The sequence below is a fragment of the Protopterus annectens genome, chromosome 2.part1 (genome assembly GCF_019279795.1).
Source record: "Protopterus annectens isolate FY-2018-M chromosome 2.part1, PAN1.0, whole genome shotgun sequence".
Taxonomy (NCBI): Eukaryota; Metazoa; Chordata; order Ceratodontiformes; family Protopteridae; genus Protopterus; species Protopterus annectens.
The window spans coordinates 883924110-883944135 of NC_056729.1; positions in this window are offsets into that span (position 1 = coordinate 883924110).

Genomic DNA, 20026 nt, shown 5'->3' on the forward strand with positions numbered 1-20026 from the left:
TCTGTCTGATGCAAGCACTACACAGGCAATACATGGGTAGGTGCAGGATGTGTGAGTTGCCTGGCATCAATTTTAATATATGTATGTGAGTAGGAGTAAGGTGTCCCTAGGTCCCTAGGTTGTCAGTGAATATACTTGAGAAACAACAATGGGACAACCATGGCAAAGCACATATATTTAATAAACAATGAGCAGGAAACAGATAAGCACTTTTGGAGATGCCTCCTTCATCAGATCAACACAAAAATATAAAATCAGTCTGCATATAAATACACTTAAAAAAATTACATTAATTAAAACCTTTAACCAATTAACATTTTCTAGTCTTTAAAATAGGTTTTAAAGGTATAAAAACATTTAAACCGGGTGGAACATCAGCTCTCAGACCAGCTATCCAGTGGGTTTCTTTAACTTCTGTGGCATTCTTTATATCACCACCTCTAGGTGTAGGAGTATAAATATCCAAAGCCATAAATATAAACTCATGCTGTGGAAATTCATTAATGCATTGAGCTACTGCACTTCTTTGCACATTTCTCTGTATATCACCCATATACTTTAAAATGCGTTCCTTTACCATTCTATTGGTTTTACCAACATAAAAAGAAGTGCAGTCTGAACAGGTTGGTATATGAATCACATTTTTAGTAGAACAGTATACACAGTGTGAACACATATATCCTTTTAGTAACAGGAGGCTCAAACACATTATCAGTCTTTAAATCCACACACCAAACTAAGAACAAAAAGCATGTATGCGGACTGGATGGAGAAAAATAATAAAATTTATTGAGCGCTTTCGCCACAATTACTGATTCTAAAGAAGTCTAAGTATTTGTGATGAAAGCGCTCAATAAATTTCATTATTTTTTTCCATCCAGTCTGCTTACGTGCTTTTTTTTTACATTATCAGTCTTAATATATCTGCATGCCTTACATCTTTTACATGAATATGTACCTGATTTGCCACTATATAATTTACCTAGGTAATTCTTATCACCAGGTTCTGGTCTATAACATAACAGATTCTTTAAGTTACGATTTCTCTTGTAGCTGAAGTTTGGCACATCTACTATATTTTTCATTCTGTCATCAGACAATAATATCTTCCAGTTATTTTGTATTATATTCTTTATATATTTAAAATCAGTATTAAAAGTAAAGGGTATCCTAACCTTTCATATATTTCTCTGTCCCTTATTAACTGAATCTCCAGTATTCTTTGAATACCAAGGTCTACATTTCCCATCTCTCATGAGCTTAACCCTTTCTGATGCTTCCCTAACTTCCCTACTTTTGTACCATGTTCTAACAAATTATTATCTGTTACAATTTGCTGATCCTGCTGCAGTTGTTTCTGCATGATCAGATTGTGTAGCATAGCATATACTGTGAATATCTGTGTGCATGTGGCAGGAGTATACTGCAGAGCTCCAACAGCTACATCGAGGCACTGGAACTGTGATGCCAGAAGCCCAAACACATGTTCTGTGATGTTCCTAGTTTGTACGTGTACCTCATTATGGCATTCATCCATGGGTGTGTGTGCATTTCTGATGGGTGTCATCATCCATGCTTCCAGGGTGTAGCCAGCATCCCCCATTGCTTGGCCCTGTGGAATGTCCCCCCTAGCAAACATCTGGTAAAGCTGTGATGTGTGCCAGATATGACAGTCATGATAACTTCCCTGCCAGGGTTGCCAGCACACACATTCAGGATAATCTCTTGGACAATGCACATGACCTGGCAGTTGATGGAATGGTACCCCTTGAGGTTAACGTAGATTATACCCTAGTCACCAGTTGGTGCCGTGATGTGTACATGAATGCAATCTATGGCACCCAGTACTTCAAGGTAGTGTGCTACACAGTAGAAGTGTTGCATATTGCTGACCCTCACCTCAGGGGAGAGAGGAGAAGATATGTGCTCACTGGCATTTGGAAGCATAGCATCCAGGTATTGGTGGAGTATCCTGGATGCAAATGCCTGTGATACCCCCATCATTTCCCCAGTTGCTCTTGGAAAAGTACCTGTAGCTAGTATCCTAAGGGGTACATATATGTTTATTTCCACTGGGATGAGTTCGCCTCTGTTAGCCTTGGTTCTGAGTTGAGGGTGGCAGAGCTCAGTGAATTCTTGTAATATGTCTCTATCATCCTGTAGCGCTCTACAATCTCCAGCTCATTTAGCTCCTGGAAGGTTACCCTGGGCCTGAACACTCTTCTCTTTTTCGGCCTAGGCCTATTGTCAGCAGCAACCAGCAGCATTGACCTCAGCATCTAGCACATACAGATGTAGCATAGTTGTAGCAGCCCCTAGTATTATCTCAGTTAAAATTCCCAAATCTGTACTCCAATGGTCCAGAATATTGAGGGAGAATCAGAATGTTAGGGTGTATGCATACTTTATACAGTTGTGCTGTAGGTCCACCATGTGAGATTGGCTAATTATGATGTAGTTCACCTGCCTACAATGTAATTAACATGATTTAAAGGCCCTACTTTAGTGCTCAACATGGCTCTATGTGCCTTGTCGTGCAGCATACCTTATACAAAAGTAATAAGTATTAATTTAAGATATCCAGTTTTAATTGATTGCTGCCTACGTTATCACTTTCAAGTGCCTAGTCTGCTTGAGTGAACTCATTCAGCTATGCACAGTGCCACGCAGCATAGCTTATACAAAAGTCAGAATTATTCATTGAATATATGCGGTTTTAATTACTTGCTGCCTATGTACGTCATCACTGTGACCTGGGTGGTCTGTCTGCACAAACACACTAAGCTATGCAGCATGCCATGCAAACACAAACACTGGGAACTAAAAGTTCCTAAAACTAACAAGACACACCCTCCTGATGTCATCCATATTCAGTGGGAATATCATCATTGTGTAGGAGCCTACACGCAGTGGATATGTGGATACGGTTGCTCCTTTAAGCAATTCAAGAAATCCACCTCATTTACATAAATATCTGTGCTGACAGCCTGGAAACTACATGCTTCATAGCCATGTGATCTGGGAAACTGCACAAAGGCACCATAGACCTGATGCAAGGTCCTATACTACTTTTGTGATAAATACATTATAGATGTTTTTTTCATTTTTATTTCGGTTAAACATGTTTGCGCATCGTGGCACATAGTGCAAACGTGAAAATTATTTAAAAAATTATTACTAATTTTAGGTTCATAGGTTCATAGGTAGGTACTAGGCTATCAGCCCAAGGGCCTAAGTAAGTCTAGCCAACAAGGTTCCCTGGCTTATGCCACCCAAGAAAGATAATTTCCTGTGCCCCTTTCGAGCAGAGCAACAGAAGTGATCCCCAGGGTGAATACGTATTCTCTTCCACTTTCAGACATCCACAATGTACCTTTTGCACATATATATATATATGTGATCTAACATTTTCAGGGGAGTTATGTCCATATTTGTGGACTTCCACATCCCCGGTGTACACTACAGACACTGGCACAGAGTTTACACGGATGCCTTTCTGCTTGTTAGATCACTCCACCTGGCTCATCTGCATAAGATTCACCTGCTTATGAGGAAATTTGCATTCAACAGAAGTTTCCCTGTTTGCAAGTGCTTGTGCGCTGCTAAGCAACACTTACTGAATCTTAAAATGTTCATGCTTACGTATGTATCTCAGCGTGATGTATACACAAAAAAAATCGCGTAGGCTTTACTGAATTTCCCCCATTAACCTTTGGATGACTATTTAAACATTGTTCTCATCATCAGTTCAGGAGTATGTTTACGATACAATTGTTCTTAGGAGAAAAACAGAAGGTGAATTTTGTAATAAATACAAAATATAATGACAATTTAAACATCAACAGAAAAACAACAACACAACAATTATAATACATTTTCAAATGTTAAATAAAATAAGCTGGCTTAAAATCAGCCAAATTTTATTCACCTCAGTAATTCAGTAAGCGCTTTCGTCTTTACACTGACGAGACTTCTTCAGTATAGAGACAAAAGTGCTTACTGAATTACTGTGGTGAATAAAGTTTGGTTGATTTTAAGCCTACTTATTTAATTCATTTTATTATTTATTTTGGTTTATACTGTTTTTACATTTTCAAATGTTTAACGTCAGAAATAATATACTGACATGACCAAATCTTATACAAAGGTACAGCAGTGTTTTTGTCATATATACTAAGGTATGCAAATAAATGGATTGGCATGGATCAGCATGCAACTGCTTTGCTTTGCAATTGTACTAAACAACAAACAAATGATGTCCAAAATTGCACTATAATAACTTTCAAAATAACAGTAAGCACAACCCTAAACATTTCTGGACAGCATTAAAGAAATCTTGAATTCTTGCCAAAAACTCAACCCTAATCTCTCTCTCTCCCAATGACTCATCACTCAAAACTGCAATACAGTTCAACTCTTATTTCATATATAGTATAGCATCTCTAACCAAGGATTCCACAACATCTAATCCTAACCTTGGCCAACAGTCACATATCACCACATCCACTTTCACCGTCAAACCTATGCATATATTCTATATAAAATTACTCTTAAACAAACTCAAAGTATGGTCTGCTTCAGCTGATGACCTCCAAGTGAGAACCTTAAAATAACATCTGATACCATTGCCTATTCTATCTCAATCCTTATAAATAGTTCAATCCAAGAATCCCACATTCCCTTTCTTTGGAAAAAGTCATGCATTATCCCTCTGCACAAAGGAAGAAATTCAACAGACATCACTAACTTTAGGCCTATAGCAATCTTATCCTTCTTCTCCAAAATACTTGACAAATGTATTAAGAAAACAATTGCTAAACATACCTCTCAACCTCTTAGAGCAAGAAATCTAGACAAAGCCATAAATAATGGGGGGATAAAGGCCTGAAAATAGGAACAATTTTTAAATATTGCTCTTACAAACTTATGAAGTTGATAGAATAACACATTTTGCATTAGCATGAATTTTCTGAAGGGTATGAAGTCTGGAACTGAAATAGCTGCCATTATTTTCTGACTTCAACCCTCAATGACTTGCCAGTGATTTGCCAGAAAACTGCACCTTTATGAAAAACAGACCAAAAATATGAGGGAAAAATCTGGGCATTTTTCGAAAATCTGTACAGTTGAGAGGTATGCTATCTCCTGCAGGAAGAACTCCTGTACCAGATACAACAGGCTTCTGTCCTCCCATATTACTAACACTGCACTTCTAACCTATATGGATACTGTCAATAAAGCTAGAGATAATGGCAAACTAGTCTACTTCTCATATCTTGACTTGTCTAAAGCCTTAAACACAGTTTGTCACAGCACACTTCCACTTCGTCTATCCTCATTAATTCTCCCTCAGCCCACTCTTTTATGGTTCAAAAGCTACCTGTCCAATAGGTATCAGTCAGTAAAATGGTACTCCACCCCCGCTTCATAGCTCTCAATCACCACCAGTGTACCACAAGGCTCTATCCTTGGTCCCCTCCTCTTTAACGTTCTCATCAATGCCCTCCATATATCACCATAGCAGGCCCCCATAATATAGTACACAGATGACTCCACACTGATTTGCACATCTGACAACATGGCACACCTCCAAAAAAATTACTCAGGAAGCTTTAGTAGCCACTGAAGCATTGTTTTTTAACTCACAACTCATGATCAACCCTGAAAAAGAAAATGCTACTTTTTTCCCCAAACCCCTCTCTCATGATAATACAACAACTGAAGTCACTTCTCATAACAAGTTATTAGGGATGATTGTGGGCAATAATTTTGAATTTGACTTGCATATACAAAATTGCATAAGAAAAATTCATCAAAAACTATGGATGCTTTACAGAGCCAAAAACTTTCTGACCAATGCAAAGAAAACTACACTTGCCACAACTTTTCTTCTCCCGTAGTTGTTTATGGTACTCCCATCCTTACTAATATGCAGGCATCACAGAAATCAAAACACGAGCAAAGCTATAATAATGTTGTTAAATTTGCAGCAAATACCCCCTTTCAGAACTCGCTACTGTATAGCACTAAAAAGCCTAAATTTGTTATAACTGCCCCATCAACTAACATATACACAGCTTCTTACCAGCTATAAAATTATCCAGCATCCATCTGCTTGTCCAGCACTAAATAACATTCTACACAACTGTGTTTCCAGTTGGTCATTACAATCTACTGACCAAGAACTCCTGTCTATCTACAAACCTATCAAAACTGCTGGTCTTTGTCTCTACTCATACCATGTTGCTAAGGTCTAAAACTCATTACCTGTATCCATCAGGTAAATAACTTCTGTTCCATCCTTCAAAACCATTCTGAAAGACTTCCTAACCAAAAGCTGGCTCTGTTCTTACTGAGTAGCAGATAAATTATATCCCTAAATAACCTTTTCCTGTCTTACACCTCCTTACTCTCCCTTCTTCACTCACTTCTTAGTTCTGCCAATTTCTCTCCTATGGCTTTATCTAGTAAATAAACAAAAAGCCTGCTTTTCTCTCATTTCATATTGCAATTCCTGTTTTATTATACTAACTTACCTTTTCTTTCAGTATAAACTGGCTAAAAGTTCTCAAAATATTAAATCATTGTCATGTAACATGTACTTGTTCTTAACAAATGTGTTCATATTATGTCTAATTTTGTATAATTATTTAAACTGTCAGTGGATTTTGTATTATTTTTAAAGACTGCAAAATACTGTTCATAAAATGTTTTGTAATACTTTGGAATATTTCTCCCTGGGCCTTCTCTGAAAATGGGCTCCTATCCAGTTAGACTTTCCCAGTAATCAAATGTCAATTGATAAATTAAAAGAAATATGTCAAGTAAACTGGATGTTGTCTGCATTCACTGAATGCAAATTGAGCAAAAAAATGTGTTTCCAAAACTGACCTAAGGGACAACAGTTGAGAACATTCTAAAAATGTAAAAGCCATTTAAAAATAAATAAATAAATCACCATGTTTCATTAACTAAAGAATGAATTGTTTCAGCTAAAAATCTGATTATGAGTTGCATCAACAAAAAAATCTGTCTGACTGTTGCCTCTGTTTCACAATACTATTGATAGGAATTTCTCATGAGCCAAATACAAAATTAAATCCCAAAATTTTGATTGTTTATGTAACAATATCCAGTGATGTAAAACAGCAATATAATAAATAGATGGCAACTTCTCTTATCTTGGCCAGAGTTAAAATTGAGTCAGTACAGAAATGCAGTTGTCCTGTATTAGTGCTAATGACATCATACACAAGTTTCTATTTAAAAATTACTTGTACAGTTACTTTATTCTTTTTTACCCCAATCCCCTGAAAATAACAATTGTGACCAGTTTTTGAATGAAATCTCAACAATGCCTTAAATAATGTACCACACAATTAACAATGGCAGAGTTAAAGCATCTATAACTAAACATTCCAAACTTTATTTCCAATGAAACAGGATTCTTCGCTGGTCAACACAATCAGCAACATGACACCCAGCCACTCACCTGCAGCCTTCCCTCCAGGGCAGCATCATACCACTCACCTTACCCAAAACTAAGAAGGAAAAAGGGGGAAAGGGAATGCTTTTGAACAGAAGGCATTGCCACTCCACCCATCAATCCTGAAAAGGAGGGAGGTCAGTATTCATAGTTGCCAGTACCTAAAGACTAAACTTACTCCACCTATACCTTATATTACTTCTTAATATTCCAACCCCCAACTACCTCATTTGCTGCCTCATTTCCTTCTCTCATTGTAACCTAAACCAGCTTCCTCATAGCTACAAAATCCCTATCATCCTATCCTGTATCCATCCATCCATGCCCCACTTCACTCACTTAATGCATCAGATGGTGTACTACAAATAAGGCTGCATAGCAAACTTTATCTGTCCCCCATTCTCCTGAATGAAATGCTGACACAAAATTGAATTGTGACCATTTACTGAATAAAGGCTCAATAATGCCTTAAAGAGTGTACCACATGATTAATAAAAACAGAGTTAAAACATCTATAACTAAGCATTCCATACTTTATTCACTACAAAGCAGGCATATCAGTTTGCTCATCTGTAACATAAGTCAGCAGTGTGACACCCAGACACTCATTTGCTATCTTCCAGATAGGGCAGCGTAACACTGCTCCCTTCATCCAAAACCATGAAGGCAAAAGGAGAAGGGGCTGTTTCTGAACAGAATGCATTGCTCCTCTGCCACCCAGTGTGCAGCCACAGACATTTCCCCCCTTTTTCATCACTTTAGCAAATCCTTCACTAAAAATGACATGTTAAATGAAATGTTAAATAGGTCAAGCCCAACACCACTCAGGTGTGTACCATCTGACCTATACCAAAGAGGATCTTAATTATAGAAGTCCCAATGATCCAACATGACTATATCCATAGCCTTGCAATTCCAGCTTCCCAATAATTAACAAATGTATGAGCAGCTTCAATAGTACTCCATTTACAAGCATTTATCCAAACCTACCTAAGAGCCATCGCCGACCATACTATCATTTAACTAGGTTGTCTATGCTTAATCTGTGATAAATCTGTTATAACCACTGACAATAGCTGCAGTTTTTAAACAACACCTACGCCTTTCCCATCTTCACTCTCAACCTCACTGGGCATAACTGAAGCTTACTGTCACATACCAAAACAATATGCTGACCCTTAACTATTTGATCTGTCAGAGATGCCCCAACCAGATAAGCACAACCGCTTACATAATGCATTCATCTCTCAACTTTAAACTAACAGCTCTTTAATCCATTAACACAGCTGAAGTTTCCCAGAAAACATAAGCCTTAACTGACTTACGGCTGAAATACCTTGTTTGTATACTTCTGGTTCACAACCATAGTGCTTTATACTTCCAGTAATTTTTGGGTCTGGCTTCTTTAACTAAGTGACTTACCAGCTAATAATAGGCATTAGAAAGAGAAATTAGTTATTAACAAGATGACAACTGGATTGTTGTTCTAGGATGTCCTGCATTGGAGAATGCAATGTGTTTTCCATTTATTATTTATATTTTTTAATTCATGTTCATATTTTCATAACTGAGAGAATTACATGTTATTGAGGTATATGACATGAAAACGTATGTGGGAGACAGGACAATTCCTTGTCAATGCTAGTTTTTATCACACTATACTAGAAATATTGCTAGCTGTTTGCTGGTATATATGAAAATAAGCAATATTTCCATGTGTACTTAATACATAAAAAAAGTGTGACAGAGTGCAGTGACAGAGACCTGGTTCAAGGCTCCAAAGAGCACCCCTGCATTACCAGGCTATAATTCATACCACAGCTTTTGGCCACCTAACCAAGACCGAAACACCAAAGGTGGAGGCGTGTCCATATTCATTAAGGATATCCACTCCTCCAGGCTAGCTGCTCAGCATAATGCATCCGAGATTATTCAAGTGCAACTAACTCTGGGCAAGACCGCAATCCAAATTGTAGCTTGCTACAGATCCCCCACCATGCCCCAGGATTCCCACTTCTCATTTCTTGATACACTGGAAAATATTAGGGTACAACCTAACACCCTACTAATGGGCTATTTCAACTACCCCACCATTAATTGGGAAAACTACTCATGTACCAACTCTTTTGCTCAACGTTTTCTGGAATTCATAAATTCCAATGCCTTGGATCAACTTACCCACACCCCCACCAGAGGCAGCAATATCCTAGATCTGGTCATTACCAAAATGAGCAATCTGTGTTCAACACCAGAGGTCAATTCCTCGGTAAGATCCGACCACAAGCTAATCACCCTAGACATCCACATCCAACCTCCACCCCCCATTAGGGAAACCACCGTAAAAAATTTCTCCAAAGCCAACTTCACACTTCTTAAGACAGAAGTGGCAAACTTTATGACAACCATGCAAATGGACAACATGGGTATGACTGCTAAATCCTATACAAAGGCACTTTATAAGCACTTACACAAGTGAATGGATTGTGCAATCCCTAACAGAACCAAGATGCTATCCTCCAAAAAAAGGAAGCCAGTCTGGTGGTCCCCTGCCATAAACAAACTCTACAACAGAAGAAAGAAACTGTTGCAAAAAATAGTAAAATCCCATGATTGGAGGAATTCCCTGGTCAGCATCAGTAAAAAGCTTAGATCCCTCATAAAATCCTCCAAAGCTAGTTACGAAAACAAAATCACCACTGATTCTAAAGACAACCACAAAGCATTCTATAGTTATGTCAAGAATCTCAGTGGCAACACTCCAATCTGCTCTGAATTACAGCACAATGGCACTAAATATACAGAACCAACTTATATTGCCAGCATCCTGGCAGATAGGTTCAGTGCTAATTTTGCCCACATCTCATCCCCTATAGGGCCCATCTCTATACCGGAAGAATGCAAAGTTCCTGTAATCACGTCTGCACAGGTAAAAAACACACTCTCCAAAGCCAAGAACACAGCATCCATGGGACCTGACAACATCCTAGGCTGCATTCTACATGAACTACAGAATGAACTGGCACCCCACCATGTTCAATCATAGCCTCACCTCAGGCTTTGTATGACTGAATGGTGCACAGCGACAGTTATCCTACTCCACAAAGGGGGAGCCACCACGAACCCTGGGAACTACTGCCTCATTAGCCTGACAAGCCTGATCTGCAAGGCTATGGAACGTATCATCATGGAACTTATAAACAATGAAATTGGTAATCTCCAAACTCTGGACCCCACCCATTTCGGGTTTGTAAAAGGCAGATCATGTCTCCTAAACCTGATAGACTTCTTTGAAGCGGTCACCAAAGCCATAGATGAGGGTAAGGTGGTTCACACAGCCTATCTAGATCTCACCAAGGCTTTTGACACCATTCCCCATTCTGTAATTATAGATAAGCTCACTAAACTAGGTATAAATCCCTATGTCACAAGATGGGTTGCCAACTGGCTCACTGACAGAACCCCCACTGTGAAAGTAGCAGACTCCAAATCTGACTTCAGATCAGTGACAAGTGGAGTACCACAGGGTTCAGTCCTGGCTCCTCCCCTGTTTCGTATCTACTTCTCAGAGGTACAGGCTAGCACAGAAGGTCTTTGGCTAATGAAGTTCTCAGATGACTGCAAACTAGGAGCCATAATCAAAACTCCTAACAATGTGGACATCCTACAAAAGGGCCTCACTGAGACAGATGCCTAGTCTCAAAGCCATAGCCTCAAGCTCAATGCCAAAAAGTGCATTGTCATCCCTTTTGGTAAAAACTCTGTACCCATGAACTACCACATAGGTGGTAGTCTACTTAACTCCGAAAGTGTGATAAGAGACCTTGGGACACAGGTGGACAGTAGTCTCTCCTTTGATAATCACATTGCCACAGTAGTCAGGAAATCCTTCTACATGGCACACCTCATCAAAAAAGGTTTCTCATCCAGGAAAAAAGAGGTCATTGTTCCCCTCTACTTATCACTCATTGGACCCATTATAGAGTACAGTGCCCCTTTTGGTATGTACCTCACAAGACATCTACAACAACTAGAAAGGCTGCAGAAATACCTCACAAAGAGGATTACTGGCCTCAAACAGATGCCCTACGCAGACTGTCTCAAAAAACTCCAGCTTTACTCCGTTGCATATTGCCTACTCAGAGGTGATCTCTGCCTAACATAGAAAGCTATGTCAAACCCAGAGCTGTTGGACATGCTCCACTTAAAGAAATCCCAATTCCTCTGAGCTACATGCTCTATGGACCTAAACCTTGTCACCACAATAAACCGAACATGCTGCTGGGATAGATTCCTATCCAGAGACTTCCCATACTCTGGAACAAACTACCTATCTATATCAAACAAAGCTCCTCATTAGCACTCTTCAAGAAAAATCTTGATGATTGGATGGGAGATAGAAAATTCACCTGGGGATCACTTCTGTGGCTCTGCTCGACAGGGACACAGGAAAATAATTTTCTTGGGTGTCGAAAGCCAGGGCACTTTTTTGGCTAGGCTTATGTAGGCCCTAGGGCCAATAGCCTAGTACCTACTTATGAACCTATGAACAAGCTGTTGCATGACATTAAGTGAAACTATAGATGCTGTTGAAGATAACTTGATATTTGCACAGTAAGTTGCACATCTGGAAAGATAGCCAATATTATTTGTCTTACTTACAATTAAGCGTATGTTTTTATATTTTTGTAAACATCTCAATAAACATTAACTTATGAGCTATTTCTTGTTGTCATGTGAGATCTTATGGCTGGTTAACAAAAATATTCTCAATATGTCTAGTCTGTATAGTTTTCAAGACATGAACCTTTGTGAAACTTTACAAAAAAGGAGGCGGTGTAGCTATAATATTTAAACAGCATCTAAACATCCAGATCTTAAAATCATCAGCTCCACAAATAGGCAATGAAGAAATAATATATACCAACCACAAAATAAACCAGAACAAAACCATCAACATAATTGGATGCAACTTCCCACCTGGCCAAAACATCCCTCCACTAGAAAACCTCCTCAGCTGGTCTACCCACCATCTCCCCCAAGAAACTATCATTTTAGGTGATTTCAATATTGACTGGCAATCCTGTTCTGGCAACCATCCAACCCAGCATGTAAACCTTCATGGCTTCACCCAACTAGTCCATTTGCCAACCAGGATAAATAAAAACTCCAGCAATCACACTACCCTGGATTGAATACTAGTCAGTAAGAGCACCCAGTCATATATAACAGGCTGCTTATCAGATAGCCTCAGTGATCACTCCCCAACATTCCTATTCAAAAAATACCTATACCAAGCTAAACCTGTCATCTACCATCGAATACATAAAAAACTAAACGTTAACCCACTCACGTTCATCTCATCCCTCAAAGAATGTAACTGGCATCCTCTAAAGTACATCAGTCTTGATGACGCAGTTGAATTTTTTAATACTACCTTCCTGAGCATCCTTAATTACCATGCCCCCGTAAGACTTTCCAGAACCAAAGCACAACCTTCCCCATGGCTACAGAAAACCACTATGTCAGAAATGAAAAACAGGGATAAAGCCTGGGAGCACTGGTGCAAAACTAAAACCCCCTTAACTAGACAGAAATTCCTAGAACTACGCAATAGAGTCAAAAAGCTAATAAAACAGGACAATTTCCAATACTACCAGTCTGCCCTAGACTCCTCACAACACAACCCCAAACACTTCTGGTCTTCCATAAACTCCATCCTCCACCCAGGTAAAGTCAGTACCCTTCCTCCTAACATCCTTCACTCCTCAGAAAATATTGCTACCTCATTCAACACACACTTCACCCAAACCATACTATCACTAGCTAAAAACAACCCCCCTCCCCTCCAACCCACATCTTCAACTAGTAATCTCCCCATTGCCTTCTCTTTTTCTCCTGTACCTACCTCCAACATAAAAAAAACTCTTAACTAAACTTAAACTCACCAAATTAGCAGCAGACAACCTCCCAAGTGAATACCTACAAATCGCAGCTGATGCTCTGGCCTACGCAGTATCCACCTTGATTAACCGATCTCTGTCAGAAAGTTACGTTCCCACACTGTGGAAAGTATCACATATAATTCCCCTCCACAAAGGTGGACCCTCACAGAGCTAACCAATTGCCGCCCCATAGCTATTCTCTCTCCACTCTCCAAAATACTATACACTCTCAGGTCTCAGACTACCTCCTTACTAACAACCTCTTTTCCAGTACTCAGCATGGTTTCCAACCAAACTATAGCACCACCACTGCCTTACTCTCCTTTACTAACACTATCCTTCAGCATAAAAACAATGGCTATCTCTCCTCTGCTACTTTCCTAGACCTATCTAAAGCATTTGACATGGTCCCACACAAACAACTTATCTCTGTCCTCATTAACCTATCCTTCTCACAATCAGTCACCAACTGGTTTCAAAGTTACCTGTCTGACCACCAACAATCCGTTGTATGGCAGAATGACATATCTCCCCAACTACCTATCTCCATAGGGGTTCCCCAAGGATCCAGCCTTGGATCCCTACTCTTCTCTGTTTACACCAATAATCTAGCCTCTGCCACCAAACATGGCACACTCATACAATACGCAGATGACTCAACCATCATCTGCTCAGCCCAGTCCCTACCCAAACTGCAAAAAGTCACACAGGAAGCCTTTTCCTCTATTGAAACTTGGTTATCCAATGCCCAATTAATACTCAACCCAAACAAAACTAAACTACTCATCTTCCAACCCACCAAATATACTCAAAACAACTTTAACATCTGTAGGCTGTTTTGCCTTGACCCAACCTACTCCCCAGTTTGACCCCTGAACACTACTTGCTTTCCTCACTGAACACAAGGAAGGATTAAAAGACTTACCATCTATAGGCCGGGCCCCTATTACAGACTCCAGCAGTGTAGAACTTCAGCCTTACCTCATCCCCCTGCTTTGCGTCTGTTCTTTGCCTCATTGTCCGGTATCATCTGGGTCACTACAGTTCCTGTGATTCTGCTGCTGCCCACTGGCTTCACCTTCAACAGGATCCTTGAGACTGCCTGACCTTCTACTTCTTGGAAGAAGGTCTTTGCCTGAGACCAGATCACCTGACAATTCATTTGCATTTCCTTAATATTCATCTTCCTTAATTCTTCTCTTCTATCAACCACCCTGTAACTGTTAGGCCTAAGTGGTCACTTGAGCACTGACAACTGATCAAGGAGTCCTTTCACAGTTGGCAGTATCTAAAGGCTAAACCTATACCTTACGATAAAGTCATAAAAATCCACAAAGAAATGGTGAAGCAACCAAGGCACAGAATGTCCTAGTTTAAACACAGTCCAAGGACAAATAAAGGTAGGAAAACAGATAGAGTCTTACAAACGATGAAAAAAAAAAGGCAGCTGTTGCAAGACAAAAGTGACACTTGGTAGATGGTAAATCCTTTATAAGCAGAAAACTCCAAATCCAGAAAAAATACAGACAATGTTCATCCAAGATAAAGCAGTGCAAACAAACACAGCAGTATTAAGCGCTTTCGTCTGGTAGATGACTTCCTCAGAATACCTGTATTCAGTATTCTGAGGAAGTCATCTACCAGACGAAAGCGCTTAATACTGCTGTGTTTGTTTGCACTGCTTTATCTTGGATGAACATTGTCTGTATTTTTTCTGGATTTGGAGTTTTCTGCTTATAAAGGATTTGCCATCTACCAAGCGTCACTTTTGTCTTGCAACAGCTGCCTTTTATTTTTCATCATAAATAAAGGTAGGTAAAATCCAAGGTAAATTTATTCACTCAGGTAAGCGCTTTCATGATACACATATCACTTCTTCAGACCTTCAAACAAACACTTCCTACTCAACTATATTTAAACAGTATTCAAACCAATCAAATCAAACCAATTAATGCTTGAAGTAATTAGCACTTAAAGTAAAACCAGTCATTCTACAATATGTACAAAGTCATACTGGAAAACATTTCAAGTATAGATACATAATAAATATTGTAACATAAAATGCATTAGTTAAAAATGAGTTAGTTAAAAATGATTAAAATATATATTTAATATGTTTATCTGTCTTTCATTAAAATAATTTAATTTCATTTGAACAACCTCCTATTCTTCAAAACTGGTTTCAAGGGTATTCTATCATTAAGGCCCTTTCCTTTATTAGCTCTTAATCTGATAATCCACCTAGTTTCAGAGGTCTCTGTATGGTTCCTTATATCACCACCTCTCTCATTAGGAATAATTCTCTCAATAACTGAGAACATAAAATTATGGTCATTGCCTTCAGAGGACAAATGTTTGGCTAACGCATTAGTGGCAACACCATTCCTAATATTTAATAAGTGTTCCCTGATTCTAAATCTTAGCTGTCTTTCAGTCTTGCCCACATAAAATGCAGAACATTTCTGACAGACAGCCAAGTAGACCACATGGTTTGTGTTACAGCTGGCTGCTACACTAAAATCATATATTCGCTTGGTGTCTGGATGTGTAAATACATTCTCATGATTTATGTATATGCATTGATTGCATCCACCACAAGGAACCGTCCCTTTTACTCCTGCCATATCTTGTCCCTTATTATGATGTGGATAGCATAACATCCTTTTCAAAGATTTCCTGTTCTTAAATATAAAACTGGGATTTTCCCCTACAACTTGTTTGATTTCTGGATTCTGTGTTAATATATTCCAGTTCTTTTTTATCACATTGGTTACTATATTCACATCACTGGTAAAATAAGTAGAGAATCTAACAGATTCATTTTTATGTTGAACATAACCTGTTCTATCATTATTAGGCATTGAAAAATATGGTTTGCCTATACTATGTCTCCATGAAGTAGATGCATCCAAGATACCTGAGGTCATACTATCAGTGTAACCCCTTTCATTAAATCTGCATTTCAGACTAGTTAGTTCTTCCTTAAATTCATCATCCCTGGCTGTTAGCCTTGAAGTCCTAAGGGTTTGCCCTTTTACTACATTCTTAAAGATATGTCCTGGATGCATACTGCTTCTATGGAGTAAAGTATTTCTATGGCATTTCTTCCTAAACAACTTGGTGGTTATCCCATTCACATCATCCATACTAATCATTACATCAAGAAATTCTATTTCCTGTCTGGAGTATTTCATCTCAAATTTTAGAAAGTCAGTGCTGTTATTAATTTCTGTAGTGAATTCTTTTAACGTTGCATCATCACCACTCCATAACAGGAAGAGGTCATCAACAAACCATTTATAAAATTGGATCTGGGGCCATCTTTCATTAGTAAGCACATTCCTGTTTTCCCATGTGGCCATGACGAGATTGGCATAGCTATTTGCGCTTGCCGTCCCCATGGCCACACCATCTTTCTGCTTATATAACTTACCATCAAAACTCAACACATTATTGGTTAAAACTAACTCCATTAATAAGCATATTAGATCTATTTTCTTTCCATCACATGTCCCTTCTTCCAGCAAATATTGTCTTAACAATTCTAATCCGATTGTATTCGGAATACAAGTAAACAACGAGCATACATCTAGTGTCACTAATAGTAGATCTCCATCTTGTCTTTCATATGCATTATTAAACACATATAGGTCCTGCAAGAATTGCTTAGAGTCTCTTAGAATATTCCTGTTATTATTTACTAACATTCTTAAATTCTTCTCAACATATATGGAGATAGACTCTGTAGACCAGTTACGTCCTGACACTATAGGTCTTAAAGGAGGTTGATATACATCCTTATGGATTTTCGGCAGACCATGTATGCTAGGCACTAGAGGTTCTTTTACCTTAAAGTAATCGTATAGCTCATTTGAGATGGTATTATCTAATAAACAATCATATAGTATCCCATCCAATCGTGATAACATCCCCTCCATATCAGCTTGGCTGATATTTTCATATACAGAGGTATCCTGTAGCATTTCATACATCGCTGTGTCATAATACATTTTATCCATTAAAACTACAGGGCCACCTTTATCTGCTTGCTTAATGATAACATTTTTGTCAGACTGTAATTGTTTTAAAGCATTCCATTCATCCCTGCTAAAATTGGAGAAAGTTTTAGTTCTGTTTTTACCATTCACATTTTCAAATATTTCATTTTCACAAATGTTAATAAAAACATCAATAACTGGATGGCTGGGTGGAATAAATAAACTAGGTTTCTTATATACATTAACATCTTTAGGCACACCACACTGATTTTTAAAAAGCATTTTTAGCAAAACATTCCTAACAAACATGTGCAAATCTAAAATGGTATCAGTTACCTCAGTCCCTTGTGATGGAATAAAAAAAGTCCCCTTTCCAATACATTTCTTTCATGTTCAGTCAGATTCCTTGAGGAAATATTTAAAATTATGCTTCCTTTCTCCATGCCTTCTTGGATACACCCAGGGCTGGAGGGCTTGTAGGCATTTTCCTTTTGTTGCGGTTCATGCTGTATGACCTGCCTCTCTGTAATTGTCTCTCTGAAGTATTCAGTTTTATTGGAAACGTGTGAAAAACCTTTTTTGATGTACCTTCTTGTCCATCATTTTGTATTCCTGATGTGGCTTTCTTTTGTTGCACTTCCTCGGTGGACTCCAGCCTTCACCTCTCTTCCACTTTTTCACTCGAGTGAACAAAAGTTGGACACTTGCTCAGTGGATTCCAGCCTTCACTTCCCTTCCATTCCACCATTTAAATGAGCTGTTGAAGTCATCGCTAAAGGAATGCTAATAGTTGGAGGAGCGTTAGATTTAGTTCTCGCTCCTAAATTCCTCTCCTCTTCAAAACTCTCTATAGTGATGTCATTGCGTTGTTTAGCGTGCCCCCCCCTCATTGTTTAAGGTCATACCTTCTTTAATACAATCATAATTGTTATTTTTGGGCCATACAAAGATGTGCCCTTCCTTAAAATCCCTTTTGTCCCTTTCAAGTTTGTGAAATTTCTGTCGTAGCAGTCTACGTTCAAAAACTGCTACAGATTCAGCTATCGAAGCACATTTCTCATCCACTAATTTATGTGGATATAAAGCAAATAATGATTCCTGTTCAGAAATTACATTGGCCCTTATTTCTTCCTCTTCTTTAACAGAGGATTCCAATAATAGGCGAATATAGTTAAAGCTCAGTTCTAAATTGAGCTGCTGCCATTTACTTAACAACTCAGGTTGCCTTTCCCCTTGATTTGGCATTTTCAGGACTCTGAGTCCTCTGGGAATAACATGATTTTTCAAACATGCTTCAAAATAACATCTCTGTGTATATAGCTTCTTAATCTTGTACAGGCCACCCTCTAGTCTATGTGTTGCCCTCAGAAAGGCAGCATAGTCTACTTATTCATGTTCTATACCATTTCCATCAAAAAAAGTCTCATTAGATAGCAAAGGATCACCTTTTTTATTTAGCAGTTCATGTAGTTTATACGATGCTTTCTTTGGTATTCCAGTTTCCACATTTGGAGAATAATCAAGTTCTATCTCAGGCGCAACAGTTACAGTTACACATTCTTCAGCCATTGTTCCCAACTGTAACCAGAAAATAAAAATCCAAGAAAATACTAGACAGGAAACAGCTAGGATAAGTACTCCACCAAGGTACAATAAAGTCATAAAAATCCACAAATAAATGGTGAAGCAACCAAGGCACAGAATGTCCTAGTTTAAACACAGTCCAAGGATAAATAAAAGGTAGGTAAAATCCAAGGTAAATTTATTCACTCAGGTAAGCTCTTTCATGATACACATATCACTTCTTCAGACCTTCAAACAAACACTTCCTACTCAACTATATTTAAACAGTATTCAAACCAATCAAATCAAACCAATTAATGCTTGAAGCAATTAGCACTTAAAGTAAAACCAGTCATTCTACAATATGTACAAAGTCATACTGGAAAACATTTCAAGTATAGATACATAATAAATATTGTAACATAAAATGCATTAGTTAAAAATGAGTTAGTTAAAAATGATTAAAATATATATTTTTAATATGTTTATCTGCCGTTCATTAAAATAATTTAATTTCATTTGAACAACCTCCTATTCTTCAAAACTGGTTTCAAGGGTATTCTATCATTAAGGCCCTTTCCTTTATTAGCTCTTAATCTGATAATCCACCTTTTTAACTAACTCATTTTTAACTAATGCATTTTATGTTACAATATTTGTTACGTATCTATACTTGAAATGTTTTCCAGTATGACTTAGTACATATTGTAGAATGACTGGTTTTACTTTAAGTGCTAATTACTTCAAGCATTAATTGGTTTGATTTGATTGGTTTGAATACTGTTTAAATATAGTTGAGTAGGAAGTGTTTGTTTGAAGGTCTGTAGAAGTGATATGTGTATCATGAAAGTGCTTACCTGAGTGAATAAATTTACCTTGGATTTTACCTACCTTTATTTATCCTTGGACTGTGTTTAAACTAGGACATTCTGTGCCTTGGTTGCTTCACCATTTCTTTATGGATTTGTATGACTTTATTGTACCTTGGTGGAGTACTTATCATAGCTGTTTCCTGTCTAGCATTTTCTTGGATTTTT